The sequence below is a fragment of the Aulonocara stuartgranti genome, assembly GCF_965226115.1.
Source record: "Aulonocara stuartgranti genome assembly, chromosome: 11".
NCBI lineage: Eukaryota > Metazoa > Chordata > Actinopteri > Cichliformes > Cichlidae > Aulonocara > Aulonocara stuartgranti.
The window spans coordinates 33,939,257-33,952,832 of NC_138947.1; the positions used below are offsets into that span (position 1 = coordinate 33,939,257).

General features: G+C 42.1%; 1 protein-coding gene across 3 annotated transcripts in view; it reads right to left on the reverse strand.

The window, feature by feature from the left end:
• ano10a (anoctamin 10a) overlaps positions 1–13,576 on the reverse strand; it is a 44,960-nt gene that overhangs the window by 1,733 nt on the left and 29,651 nt on the right. The gene's annotated exons all lie outside the window — the stretch shown is intronic.

Sequence of the window (13,576 nt, forward strand, 5' to 3'; positions counted from 1 at the left end):
TAACAGCTTGAAAACAAAGATGATGGTAGTTGAGCTGTTTGAACTGATAAAGGAAGGTAGCCATGACAAATGCTTCGTTTTCCATTTCTCAGTCTTGCACACAATGTTCCCCTGCGGGGTTCATGTAAACTCCACTTTACTGGATGGTGATACCTGCTTTATAAGTCTCCCACGGTGTTTCTGTTTCCTAAAATGACATTATGTTGTGAGCAGTGAGAGGACCTGGATTTTTTTTATTCACATTTTATTACATGTTTGGCTGCGGGGTCTGGTCATTCTCCTGCAGATGGAGCCTGTCAGAGAGCGAGGACTGGCTCTCGGGATCAGACAGAAGCAAAACAACAAATCTCTATTGCTCTGCTAACTACATGTTTCTCTAAGAGGACTGAAGGACAGTGTAGCTCATCTTCATCGATGCAAGCTTTAGTTACACTGTAAGCAAAAACCTGATCCTCTGTCACAGATCTGATTTTGTCACAGCTGTCCAAACCCCACAGGTCTGCCTGCTGGAACTTTTTCCACAAGGTCACACAGGAGCTCAGAGAGGAGGACATATACAGACTAAATGGAGGTGTAGTCTAATAGTGCGGACAGTTTTTGGCTCAAGCTGGCCTTAGCAGTTCCAGCTCACACTTTAAGAAATTACTGCGCAGGACTTTGAAGATGCCCCTCTTCCCTTAATGCTGATCTTGGCAGACTCATGTTTTAATCAAATAATTCCTCCGAGCTTCTGGCAAGAGGTTAATGAATGTATTCTAATGCAAACAAAATCTAAAGCCTGGTTTTACATCATACAAGTTAAATGTAATTCTTGCAGACTGGACAAGGTAAAGCAAATACGTTTTCAACTGTTTAATTATTATAATTCAGTTTTGTTTTTCCCTCAACATAAGGGATACTTGCATCATTCAGGACAGAAACAGGCCACTGTTGTTAGTCAGATAAAGGTGCATTGCTTTCTCTGGGTAGTGGACGAGTTGCTGCGTCGAGGGCACTGTCATCGGCAGATTGACAGGCAGACTGGTTCAGCATGTCTACAGATATCTTAGCCCAAAGGTGAATCTGTTGATCTACATTCCTACCCTTCACCTACAGCAATGAGCTGGAGCTAATGCCTGGAAAAGTGAAACAGAAGTACTTCTACAGATAGAAGTGGCTGAGAAAGGGTGTCTGAGCTCATCCTCAGCAATGGGGCAAGAAGCTGAGTCATTCAATAAGAGCTCAGAATAGAGCTGCTACTCCTTCACATTAAAAAGGAGCCAATTACGGTGGTTCAGACATTTGACCAGCATGCCTCCTGGATGCCTTACATGTGATCTGAGAAGGTCTGGGTGGGTGGATGACAAGCAGGATGAATGATCAAAGCTAGAAAATGTACATATATGTATGAACACGTGGTCTCGAGTCAGCAAAGTAGTTCTTACAAAGTTCTACACAAACTGACAGACAAAGACGGTGATGCCGTGTCTACACTGAGGGCTAAAAACACTATTAGCACAGGTCCAGCTGATCACATTAAAGCAACGCTTTAGAGGCTGACAGCTACACTGACACAACTGTGTTTTGCCTTTTCAGACAATCTGCTTTTATGAAAAACACTTGGATATTCTGTTAAAAACAAAAATGAAACTAAGTTGATTCATTTATTTTGAAAAACAAATATTTTTGAAAAATGGTTTTTCACACATTTTATATTCCTAAAACCACAGATTAACAATTCAAATGATAGTTTGTATCAAGATCCTGCCTTGATACAAACACAGCTCATTACGATGAAAATCTTAGATAAAGCATCATCTCTTGCTCACAGTGCTGTCTACAGACCTTCGCCTCTGAACCCAGAGCCACTGCTAGCTCTGCTAATAGTCTGAACACGTCATTATTCATCAGCGAGGACAGAAAGCAGGACTTTAAAAACCCACAGCACAAACTCACACACAAACACACACAGAGTTGTGTCTCCATGTGTTTGGAGGGCGTTACATTAGATATTTCACAGCGACTTATTTAAACCTTTACCATAATTAGTGCCCAGCCTTACTCTAACCTTACACTGACCCTAAACTCGGACTAGTTACATTACTGTGGAGTTTAACTGAAGCTACAACATGAGTAAAATAAACGCTAAAACAAGCTAGTCCACCTTCCACACCAGAGTCAACCCTCGCAACACACGTGACCACCAAAGACATTTTTGTTTGGGACCAAAGAACTCTGGGGACACCTCTAGATCAAACATCATACAGATGTAACACAGTGTGAGGTACTTGAGAGTACCTACCCTGAGGGAGGAGCAAAAAAAACCAACAACCCGCAAATACTCCCAAAACATGCACATATGCATTTGTGAATGAAGGTTGAAGTCTTTACACACACACTTATTAGCGTCGTGAGGGACGCTGTGTTCTCCTCTGTGAAAATGAATTGTGTGTGCATGTGACAAATGCTGCACTGCTAAGCTGCAATGTCTTGTCAAGGTCTGAGGTGTTGTTACAAAGTGTGTAGTATGAAGAGTGCACAGCTCTCTGTTGTGGACCGATTCTGCTGAGTGTTCATCCCTGACTGCTGACTCTGACTTAAAGGAGCTCAGGACCTTATTTAAAGCCCAGTCGCCCCGACCCCCGCAAAACTTCAATCAAACTAGGAGGCTCAAATCTGGGAACCCATCACTTTGTAATTAAGTAATTAAGTTTTTCAGGCAATGAGCAATTGTTCCTGGCTTCAGTGTCCCTAGCAGATACTCAGATCAAGACATCCTGTTCTATCAATCGCTCACCATTTAGGTCACCATTTAGGTCAGCGGTCCTCAACCGCTGACCTAAATCTTCTTTTTTCGGTACCGGTACTAGTTTTATTTTGTTGTATTTATCCGCGACTCCTTAAAGGCCGGTCCGTGAAAATATTGTCGGGCACAAACCGGTCTGTGGCGCAAAAAAGGTTGGGGACCGCTGATTTAGGTAACCAGTTACTTTATAACAAATCTAATGAAAAGTCAAACTGCTGTCACACAGAAAAACCTGACAACCTATAAGAACTGAACCACCTTTCAATGATGTTTAATTAGTGCAGACACCCACAGGCCGTAATGCTACATGGACAGAGCAAATCAATCGAGCGTGGTTCGTGTAGACTGTGCGATGGCTTTGATACATGGCTGTTAGCCTTCAGCTAATTTCTTTGGCAGTCATGATAACAGCAGAGGACACCTTATACAAACAAGGCTTCTGCTGCTTTGACCACCATCGTACTGTTGCACTTGCATCAACCGGGATAATCAACACTTTAAACGGGCAGCTTGAACACTTGGATAAACCAACAAGTTCATGCCGTCACTAATGTGCAGTGCCGTGTTTAGAACAGAGCTACAGAAAAACACTCTACACTAGGGCTGAACGATATATCGCATTTGCGATAATATCGCGACATGATCAAGTGCAATTTTCTAACCGCAAAGGCTGCGATTATACTCTGGACATGTAGACCGATTACGTCACAGCGACGTGCCGAAGGCTGTCCAAATTACTACCATATCCCAGAATTCATAGCGCGGCCCAGCCAAACTCCAGTTTCCAGCAATGGCGGCCGCTACTAAGTTTTAAAATTACTCATACTAATCTTTCTGGGTCACAAAATAAACTTTTAACATATTTTCAGGCGAGAAAGTAGTTGTGTAAACATCAAATATCTGCTCGGTTTATCAAGATATCCCATATTTGCAAAAGTGCTTCGACGTTTTCAGAGGCGTCTGCTACCCACCAGCTCGACAGCTAGCCGGGAGCTCGAGGGTTACTGATGCGGCCGAGAACGGCACAACTCCCGGCACATCATTTTCAGATCACCGCGGAGTTTCGCTGCTCGGGTTAAACGTAATATATAAGTCACTTAGACAACCTAAAAATGTTATTGTTGGGCTTTTTTCAGTGTTTTGTTTGTTCGTGAGTAAATCGGTTTGGCTGAGATTAAAGTTATTAGATTAGATAAAATAAAACTTTATTAATCCCCCGGGTGGGTTCCTCCTTGGTTTTCACACAGCTGACTAAACGTCAAACAGAAAACTTATTAAACAGAAGTATGAGACAGTCGAGAATTTACACCAGTGTCTGGTTATATTTTAGATAGCAAGAAGCAGACGGCCGAGTTTATTAAACTCCACCGAGACAGCGGTGACGCTAATCAGAAGGCTAGACCGTCCAATTTCACGCCTTTAAATTTTAAAGGCGTGTTTGTGTGTGTGTTTATACAATTGCTATTATGTTTGCACTTTATGTGTAATGTTACTGACTGCAAAGATCAGTAAGATGTGTGTATTTTTTATTTATTAGTTTTATTTATTTAATATTATTTTTTAATTGAATGACTGTCTAGTAGTTCACAGATGTCGAAAAACTGAGTGTGGTAAAGCCACTGATTTTGTTTATGTATATTTCTGCAATCTGCACATTGTACTGACTTTCATTTTAATGTTTACACCAGGGTTCCTTGTCAGCACTTTATGCTCAGATGTTTGTAAGCTAAAAATAAACTATTGTGTATGTTCAAATATACTGTTGTGATTGAAGAAGTTAAATAAAAATGTCAGTCATCAATTCATGCATCACCTCATGTCATCATAACAGAGGTCTGTCTTCCAGGAAAGAACAGTTTAAAATTAATGTAATATAGTATTGGCCATACTATATGATGTATTGCTTGTCTTTGTTTAATAATACAGAAGACAAAGACCTTAAAAAATAATCACATATCGCATCGCAATCGCAATATTGGGGCAAAAAATCGCAATTAGATTATTTTCCATAATCGTTCAGCCCTACTCTACACGCAGCCCTGGAAAGTCAGACATGTATCCACTGGGATGGCATCGGTGTGACATGTATCTACCAGTTCTCTTCCTAATGACAGCAGGGTTAAACTATGGCAGGATCTTGTGCCGGCCTCTCAGTCTGCTGTGACTGATGTGTTCAGATGGTGGTGCAGAGCAAGGTGACATGTAGCTGAAGAAGTGCAGCCAAGAAAGCTGCTAATCCGTCTGATCAAGTATCTCCTGTGGGAATCTGAGATCCTTGCACGAGTTCTCCAAACGAGTCCATGCTGCATACACACTATGATACCCTCTATGTCTGAATGCATTTCACCCCACCACATTATTACTCTATAGAGTAGCATGAGGGAGAGAGCTTCATGTTCCGTTTTAGTCTAATCAAACACTTCTTTCCGATTTTCAAATTTAATGAACTTAAACCATAAATCCTAGAACTCTCTTATTGATCTGGTTCTTGAGTGAATTAGTCCAGCTGTCATGCTGGAAAAAACGTTTCACTAAGTGAGTTTAAAAAGCTCCGTGGCTCTCAGCCAGCTGTACCACACTAAAGGCAAACTGGCTCACAAACATTGAGCGTGCCAAAACCACTGGTGTATCACATCGACACATGAGGGGTCCTTCGGCAGTAGCACATGACACACTGAGTTATAGCAACAGTGTCACTTCCTACTCGTCATATATTGATGTCTTGTGGTGAAATAGCAACAACCTGAGTGTAAAAAAGCCAAACAAAGCAAAACCAGGTAAAAAAAAAAAACAACAAAAATAGGATGTACACATTCTCCTGACTTCTAAACAGAGACTCTGTGGATCTGTAAAACTCTCAGCATAAATATTCTTATGATTTTGCACCATAGAGTATATACAACTGTTGAAATTACACATCTGCCTGATTTTCTAAATGATTCCTTAATAAATGTGAAAAGCTTCAGAATGTTGTTGAACTTCTTCATAATTATTACAGAAAAAGAAGGATGTTTGTTCCATACGGTTATTACAGAATGATTTTACTCTTATGGTTCACTTGAGATGAAACTTCGGTTTACGCAGTTCATAATCTAAATTGGAGTTCTGCTACAGGAACATCAGAGGATAGATGTTACATGTGCATCAGATTTGTGTGCGACACAGTCTTGTAAAGAACCACTTCAGCTTTAGAGCTTCAGGTCAGAACTTCTGGTTCAGACTGAGAACAGGAATCAATGTCTGCTTGTTTTGTAATATGTAATTTCTCAGGTAGCTTCTTCTACCCAAGATGTCTTCATCATTGGCCTCCAACCTCCGACACAGCATGTCTGCCTACTTGAGTTACTACATTAATGTAGCAGCTTGCCTTAAGTCGCAGAAAACCATCTTCATTTAGCTCTCATTCTGTCTGAATGGCTGTCTTTCTGAGGACAGTCAGACTGATAGAAAGAAGGCTGACAAGGTAGGAGAAGCCTAGGATATACATTTCATATTTGAGGAGTCATTCATTCGCTCAGATGCTACGACGAGAATCTTCTTTCATGCTGACAGGTGAATCACCAGCATCTGTTTTCCACCTTGATTATGAGCATTAAGTGGTTCTCTTACTAAACTGTTAACTGTAGTATCACAGCATCACACATCTCCGCTTGTTAGATCACAAACTCACACCAAAAACATCTGTATTAGAACACACGGTGACTAGCCAACTTTATAAGTAATTAAATATCAACCAAGTGCTCGGCAGTGAAAACACAAAAGAGTCTCCGCAATCGCACACAGCCTGTGAGCTACTCACCCTCCGTGGAGCTGTCTCTGCAGAAGCAAGAGACCACAAATTAAAGCCAACATAACTGGTTAATAGGAGAGTGTGTACATGAAACAGACCAATTAAAGATGAATATTCAGTCAGGAAGCAAACATTAGCATGATGTGGTTATATATTCAATATATCTGTGGTAACAACTGATGAAATCTAATCTATTTACATAGTGAGTATGAATAATGAGCGGTTCTTTTTAAAGTTCTTCTGGTAAGACTGGCAAATGGTATGTAATGAGTCAGACCATAAAACAGCAATATATAGAGGAGCAGCAAAGACCATATGAAAGAAATGATGATCATCAGAGAAGCACTCAGCTCTGTCAGTCCACATCAAACAAATAGCTGCGGCACACAGAAAGCCACTGCTTTACTGTGGAGCCGTATCAATACTATTAGCATAGGGCACACCATTTATCTTCAGTAAAGTGGTCTGAGACAGACATTGAGAGCTCGCCTTAATGCTAAGTGGGAAGCTCTGGAGCTGTACGTTGTTATGGAGATATACACAAGCTCCCTGCTCTTGTATACATCTGACACTTCACAATAGCTACTAAATACAAGCACATCATAATGCATGTTGAGTAAATAACTATATGAGAAATGTCATGCAAGTGGGGTTTCTATGCTTATCCACAGAGCTGTGTTCCTGAGATGACCATATTAGGAATATACAATCAAACTGGTAGAAATAAATAGCGATTAGAGAACTCTGAGATTTTTGCTCAAAGACATTACATACACATACACTGACCGTTAGAGCAGGGCGATATGGCCAAAAATATTTATCACAATATATATTTGAAAATTTGCGATAACGATATAACCGACGATATAATTGATGCGAGACAAAATACAACTCCACAACATTACTAGCGCAAAAAGACAACCTTCCATTTATTTTCACTTAAACAAGAAGCTGGTTTTTATGTACATTAAAGCTTTATAAAAATGTAACAGTGCAAATGCAAATTCCTTGCTGAAAGTTTAACCAAAAGGCATTTCCAGTAGAAATGGGCTGACATATCCTGAGCATAACCATGTATAATATCCACTGAAGTTAAAAAGAGGTGCTTTGCAACATTAAACTGCAGTGTGCAGTACGCATTTTTCGGACCATAAGGTGCACGGGATTATAAGGCACATTAAGCGCATTAAGCGAAACAAAGCAGTCAGATTCATTAATGTTGAATTCTCTGGCAGCTGCTCTATTCCCATGTTGTTGCAGTATATTAATGACTAACCTCGTATTGTGGATGGATTATCTCAGTTGTTCTCCTGACTGAAGTCACCAAACCAGTTCCACATCACTGAAGTTGCACCATTTTTACAAACCAATTCTGGTTCATCTGTTTCACTCAACAATCGGCCATGTGCGTATGAAAACAAAGGCACTGCGCATGCGCGTTTTACTCCCATTCTATCGCGATATTTCATTTTCCTATCGTTGCCTAACATTATACCGGTATTACCGTGAACGGTATAATATGGCCCAGCCCTACTGACCGTGTTATTCAAAGCCATTTCTACCACACTTAATTAGGTATACCTTGCTAGTACCAGCTTGGACGCCGTTCAGAACAGTCTTAATTTTTAGTGGTAGCTTGAAGCATTCACCACATAATTTGGTCTATATTGACATGACACTATTATGCAGTTGCTGCCGATTTGTCAGCTGAACATTCAACCACAATTTAAAGGTATTCTACTGAATTGTGATCTGGTGACTGTGGCGGCCATCTGCGTGCAGTCAACTGTTTGAGATGATGTGAGCGATGTGATACGACAAGTTATCCTGGTACAAGAAAGATTAGTACACTGTGGTCATAAAGGGATGAGCATGGTCAGCAACAATACTCAGGTAGGTTGTGGCATTTAAGCAATGCTCTATTGGTAGTAAGGGGCCCAAAGTGTGCCAACAAAATATCACTTACCAAAAATGCATTATCACCCAGAGAAATGTTGCTCACCGGATATTCTCTTTTTTGGACCATTCTCTACAAACCCTACAGATGGTTATGTGGGAAATCCCAGTAGATCAGCAGTTTCTGAAATACTCAGACCACCCAGTCTTGTACCAATAACCATGCTGTATTTAAAGTCACATTCAGTACTTGGTATGAACTTCAGCAGGTCATCTTGACCATGCCTGCATGCCTAAATGTACTGAGTTGTTCCTGTTGGATGTTTGCGCGTTGGTGGTTAGCAAGACTGGAGTGACCATTAGCCTCCTACGGTACGACTCCTTGGATGACTTCCAAGCTGTATACCAGGAGTGAGCAAGTCATTGACTTACTGATTCACTTCACCACAATCCTCATTCGGACTGGACTGAAGGAGTGGATCTACCAGAAAGCGGAATAGCAGACATACAGGACAGCTACAAGTACCTAAGTATCCCACAGGTCAACAGGAACCATGATAAAGATGCCCGAAGGTCGAAGATTGAAGCCACTGATGTCAAGACATGAAAACTCCTCACAAGCACCAAATCCAGAGAGGCAGGAATCTAGCACCAGCCAACACATAGTAGCAGGATGTAAGATGCAAGCTGGGAAGTGTGGACCAAGCAATGTACAGCAACATCTGTGAAATGCATTAGAAGTCCTCAATTCTGGGGGGCGCTCGTGTGCAGCTATGGAGTAGACGTGTTTTCTGTGCTCTCCGTGCCTTCTCACTCATAAAGTTGCACTTTAAGTTTATTTCTAGCTGGGTAATTTTAAAATCTGTTTCGCGGACTGTCGGAGCCAATCTTTTGTCATCATGCCGAAGAAAGATGAGAGCCAGAGGGATACGTCCAAGGCGAGCCAGTCGGCGGCAGGTAATGATGCCATATTAGCGGCTATCGCTAACCATGGAGCTGAGCTTTCCAAAATAACCTCGCTCGTGGACGGGTTGAAGAAGTCGGTTGAGGGCCGTCTCGATGCAATTGATGCAACGCTAACTTCTCTCCAGAAGAAATATCATGAGTCTGAGCGCCGGTTTGAAGACCTTGATGAAGCTATGTCCGCTAACGATAGCCGATTAGCAGCGCTGGAAGCATCGTGCAAAGAGCTACAGGTGGTTAACACTCTCCTCAAAGCTGAAGTCAACGATCTGGAGGGGCGCTCTCGCCGACTCAACGTGAGGATTGCGGGAGTTAAGGAAGGGGATGAGAAAGGCAGCCCTACGACTTCGTTGCTAACCTACTTCCAGAACTTTTGGGTCGTGAGAACTTCAGCAGGCCGATAAAAATAGACCGAGCCCACCGTAGCCTGAGACCGAAGCCACAGCCCAATGAACGGCCACGTGTCATCATCGCTAAAGTCCACAACGACCGTGATGTGTTTGACATACTACGACTCAGCAGGCAAAGGTCTCCTTTGCTGTACCGCGGAGACAGAGTTTCCATTTTTCCTGATTACACTGCGGAGGTCTCGGCGCAGCGGCAGGCCTTTGGTGGTGTGAGGAAGCGGCTGATCGACGCCGGTGCTAAGTGCTCTCTTCGCTTTCCCGCAAAGCTCCATGTCGAATATAACAACACATCGAAGACTTTTATGTCGCCGGAGGAAGCTGCACGGTTTGCTGACTCCATTGGCTCTGCAAATGAATAATAATTCACAAGTGACTTACTAATTTCACGACATGTTTACATATTCGCGCATTTTCTGCAGTAATGTTCTCTACCCAGCTATGTTGAATGTTTTGATCCAACATCTTTGTCCTCAGCTGATCAATGCGCAATATAAAGGTTTTTTTGGTTTGCATACTGTGATTTACATACTGTAGAGTTCATCTCTTTCCCGCACTGAAACGGTGTACAGTGCTTATTTTGCCTATTGGGTTTTGCCTCTACAGTATTTGTGTTACGTTGTGATATTGGGAATATGCACATGTTTCTGTATGCTCTGTCTCATTTCTGCATATTTGCAGTTTTGTTGCAACGGTTAAAGTTTTATATCCATCTAGATATTTGAGTTGGATCTTTCGTACTTGGTGCACAATTTTGTTTTTCATGTTTGTTAAATAGATTATATGTGGGGCGCACGGGGCTCCACGGTATTTTCTTTGAGTATTAGTGTTCAGTCAAGCTGGCCCTGGTTCCCGGCTGCCTCCCTGTTGGATATTGGGGGTGTTCCGCTATCTTTTTTTCTGCGGTTTGTGGGGTGGGTGGGGGTGGGAGGGGGGGGGGGGGGGGGTCTACTTGTTTCTAAATATGTGTCGTTTTTGTTTTTTGATGTAAGTGCCAGCTCTTTATTTGTCAAACCTCAAAGCCTTCATTTTGTCCTTCCACATCGTCGTACACCATCCACTCACTTAAGATGGGGATGAGCCACATCACTTTTACAACCTGGAATTGTCGGGGTATGGGCAAAGCTCTTAAACGTGGTAAAGTATTTTCGCATTTAAAATCTCTGTCTTCTGATATTATTTTTTTACAGGAGACCCATATCCAACCTTCAGAGCAGAGGCGATTAAGATCGGTATGGGTGTCACAGGTGTACCAGTCCGCCTTTTCTTCCAGGGCGAGAGGGGTTGCCATTCTTGTTCGCAGAACTATTCCTTTTATATTCAAAACTCAGATATGTGATCCAGGTGGGAGGTTCATACTTGTTACAGGTACAGTCAACTCCACCCCTGTAGTCCTCTTGAACATCTATGCCCCTAATTTTGACAACCCTGACTTCTTTAGTAAAATATTCAATCTTGTCTCACAATACAATGACCATAATATCATTATCGGTGGTGATTTTAATTGTTATTTCGATCCATTGTTGGATAGGTCTTCTGCGTCCCTGGCCCCAACCTTGAGAGCTGTTTCTGTACTCAATACTCTTACTAAATCTTTGGACTTGGTTGACATTTGGAGGCACCAGCATCCGTTAGAAAAGCAATACTCTTTCTTCTCCCCTGTCCATGGCAGCTTCAGTAGAATTGACTATTTTCTTATTGATTCCAGGCTTATTTCGAAAGTGGTTAGTTCCACTTATCACAGTATTTTAGTTTCGGACCACGCACCTCTCTCAACGGTAATTGACTTCAACCTATATACCCCCCAATACAATTGGAAATTTAACCCCTCTTTATATCTAAATGACTCTTTTACGGTTTACCTATCTACTAAAATCGCAGAATTTTTACAATTTAATGATAATGGTGTAGTTTCAGACTCTGTTTTGTGGGAGTCCTTTAAAGTCGTTATTAGAGGCCATATTATTGCTTATCAAGCTTCTCAGAAGAGGGACAAACTCAGGCTGCGTACTAATATTGAGGCAGAGCTGTCTGTGTTGGAGGAGAAGTATCGCGATACCGGGGCTGCTGACACACTTAATACCATTCTCAAATTGAAATATGACTACAACCACATGTTGGGGGAGCAGGTCATGAATTGTATTCGTCGATTAAAACAGAAGCATTTTGAGCTTGGTGAAAAGGCTGACAAGGTGCTTTCCAGACAGCTGAAGGGCATTCAAGCTGAAAGGGCGATACACAGAATTCTCTCTGCAACTGGCCAGTTGCTGTCCGATCACAAGCAGATAAATGACAGATTTCGCAGTTTTTATTGTCAGTTATACACATCTAGTACTACGGCCACAGTTGCTGAAATCACTAATTTTCTTAATGCTTTAGACATCCCGACTCTTCCTGAGGCTGCACAGGGCTTACTCGATGCAGACTTTACGCTGGAGGAAATTAGAAATGCAATCTGCTCCTTTCCTAATGGAAAAGCATGTGGTCCGGACGGTTTCGGGATAGAGCTTTATAAGACACATATTGACGTTATCGCTCCCCTGCTACTTCGGATGGTAAATTGCGCAGTGTTAAACGGCTCATTCCCTCATTCTTTCTACGATGCCCATATATGTCTCCTCCTGAAAAAAGACAGAGACGAAACTAATGTTTCTTCCTATCGTCCCCTAAGTCTTCTCAACTCAGACCAAAAGATAATTGCTAAAGTCCTAACCAACCGGTTAAATAAGCACATAGGCTCTATAATTCATCCTGACCAATCGGGTTTTATCCCCAATAGATTCTCTTTTTCTAATACTAGATGTCTCTTAAATGCGATGTACTCAACGCCACTGCCCAATTCTGCGGTGATTTCACTCGATGCCCAGCAGGCTTTCGACCAAGTGGAATGGAGTTATTTGTTTGCTACTCTTGAAAAATTTGGTTTTGGGTCGAATTTTTTGAATATGATTAAGTTGCTTTACGCTTGCCCTCGTTCCTCGGTCCTTACCAACCATGAGACGTCGCTCCCGTTCCTCTTACACCGTGGGACAAGGCAGGGTTGTTGCCTCTCTCCAATGCTTTTTGCTTTAGCTCTTGAGCCGTTGGCCATTGCCATCAGAGCCAATTCCCATATCTCTGGTATAAATTGTGGCACGTCAGAGTACACCATCGGTCTGTATGCAGATGATATCATATTGGCTCTTTCAGATTTAAAGATCTCCCTTCCTCCACTTCTTAAGCTGATTGACAGCTTTGGCCACCTATCAGGGTTCACCATAAATTGGAAGAAGTCTGTTCTTATGCCGCTGTCGTCTGGTCTGGGCCCTGATTTCCTGTCTAGTTTGCCCTTTAAGGTCTCCCAGGATTACTTTTCATACCTGGGTATTAACATCCCTAGGAACTCAAAACTCCTCTTCAGGCTTAATTATTCGGTTCTAACTGATGAGCTCAAGTGTATGATAGATAGGTGGAAACTTCTCCCACTTTCAATGATTGGCCGTATCAATATAATCAAAATGGTTGTGCTCCCTAAATTCATGTACCTATTCCAGAACGTTCCTATTTTTCTCAGGTCTTCCTTTTTCAAAGCGTTGGATGCCATTATCATGCCTTTCGTTTGGGCCTACAAGCCCCCCCGCATCTCGAAGTCTCACTTGCAAAAGCCCTCGGACGAGGGTGGTCTGGGCCTTCCAGTTTTCAGACATTATTACTGGGCCTGTAATGCCAGAGCCTGGGTCTTCTGGAATCTGCCTATAG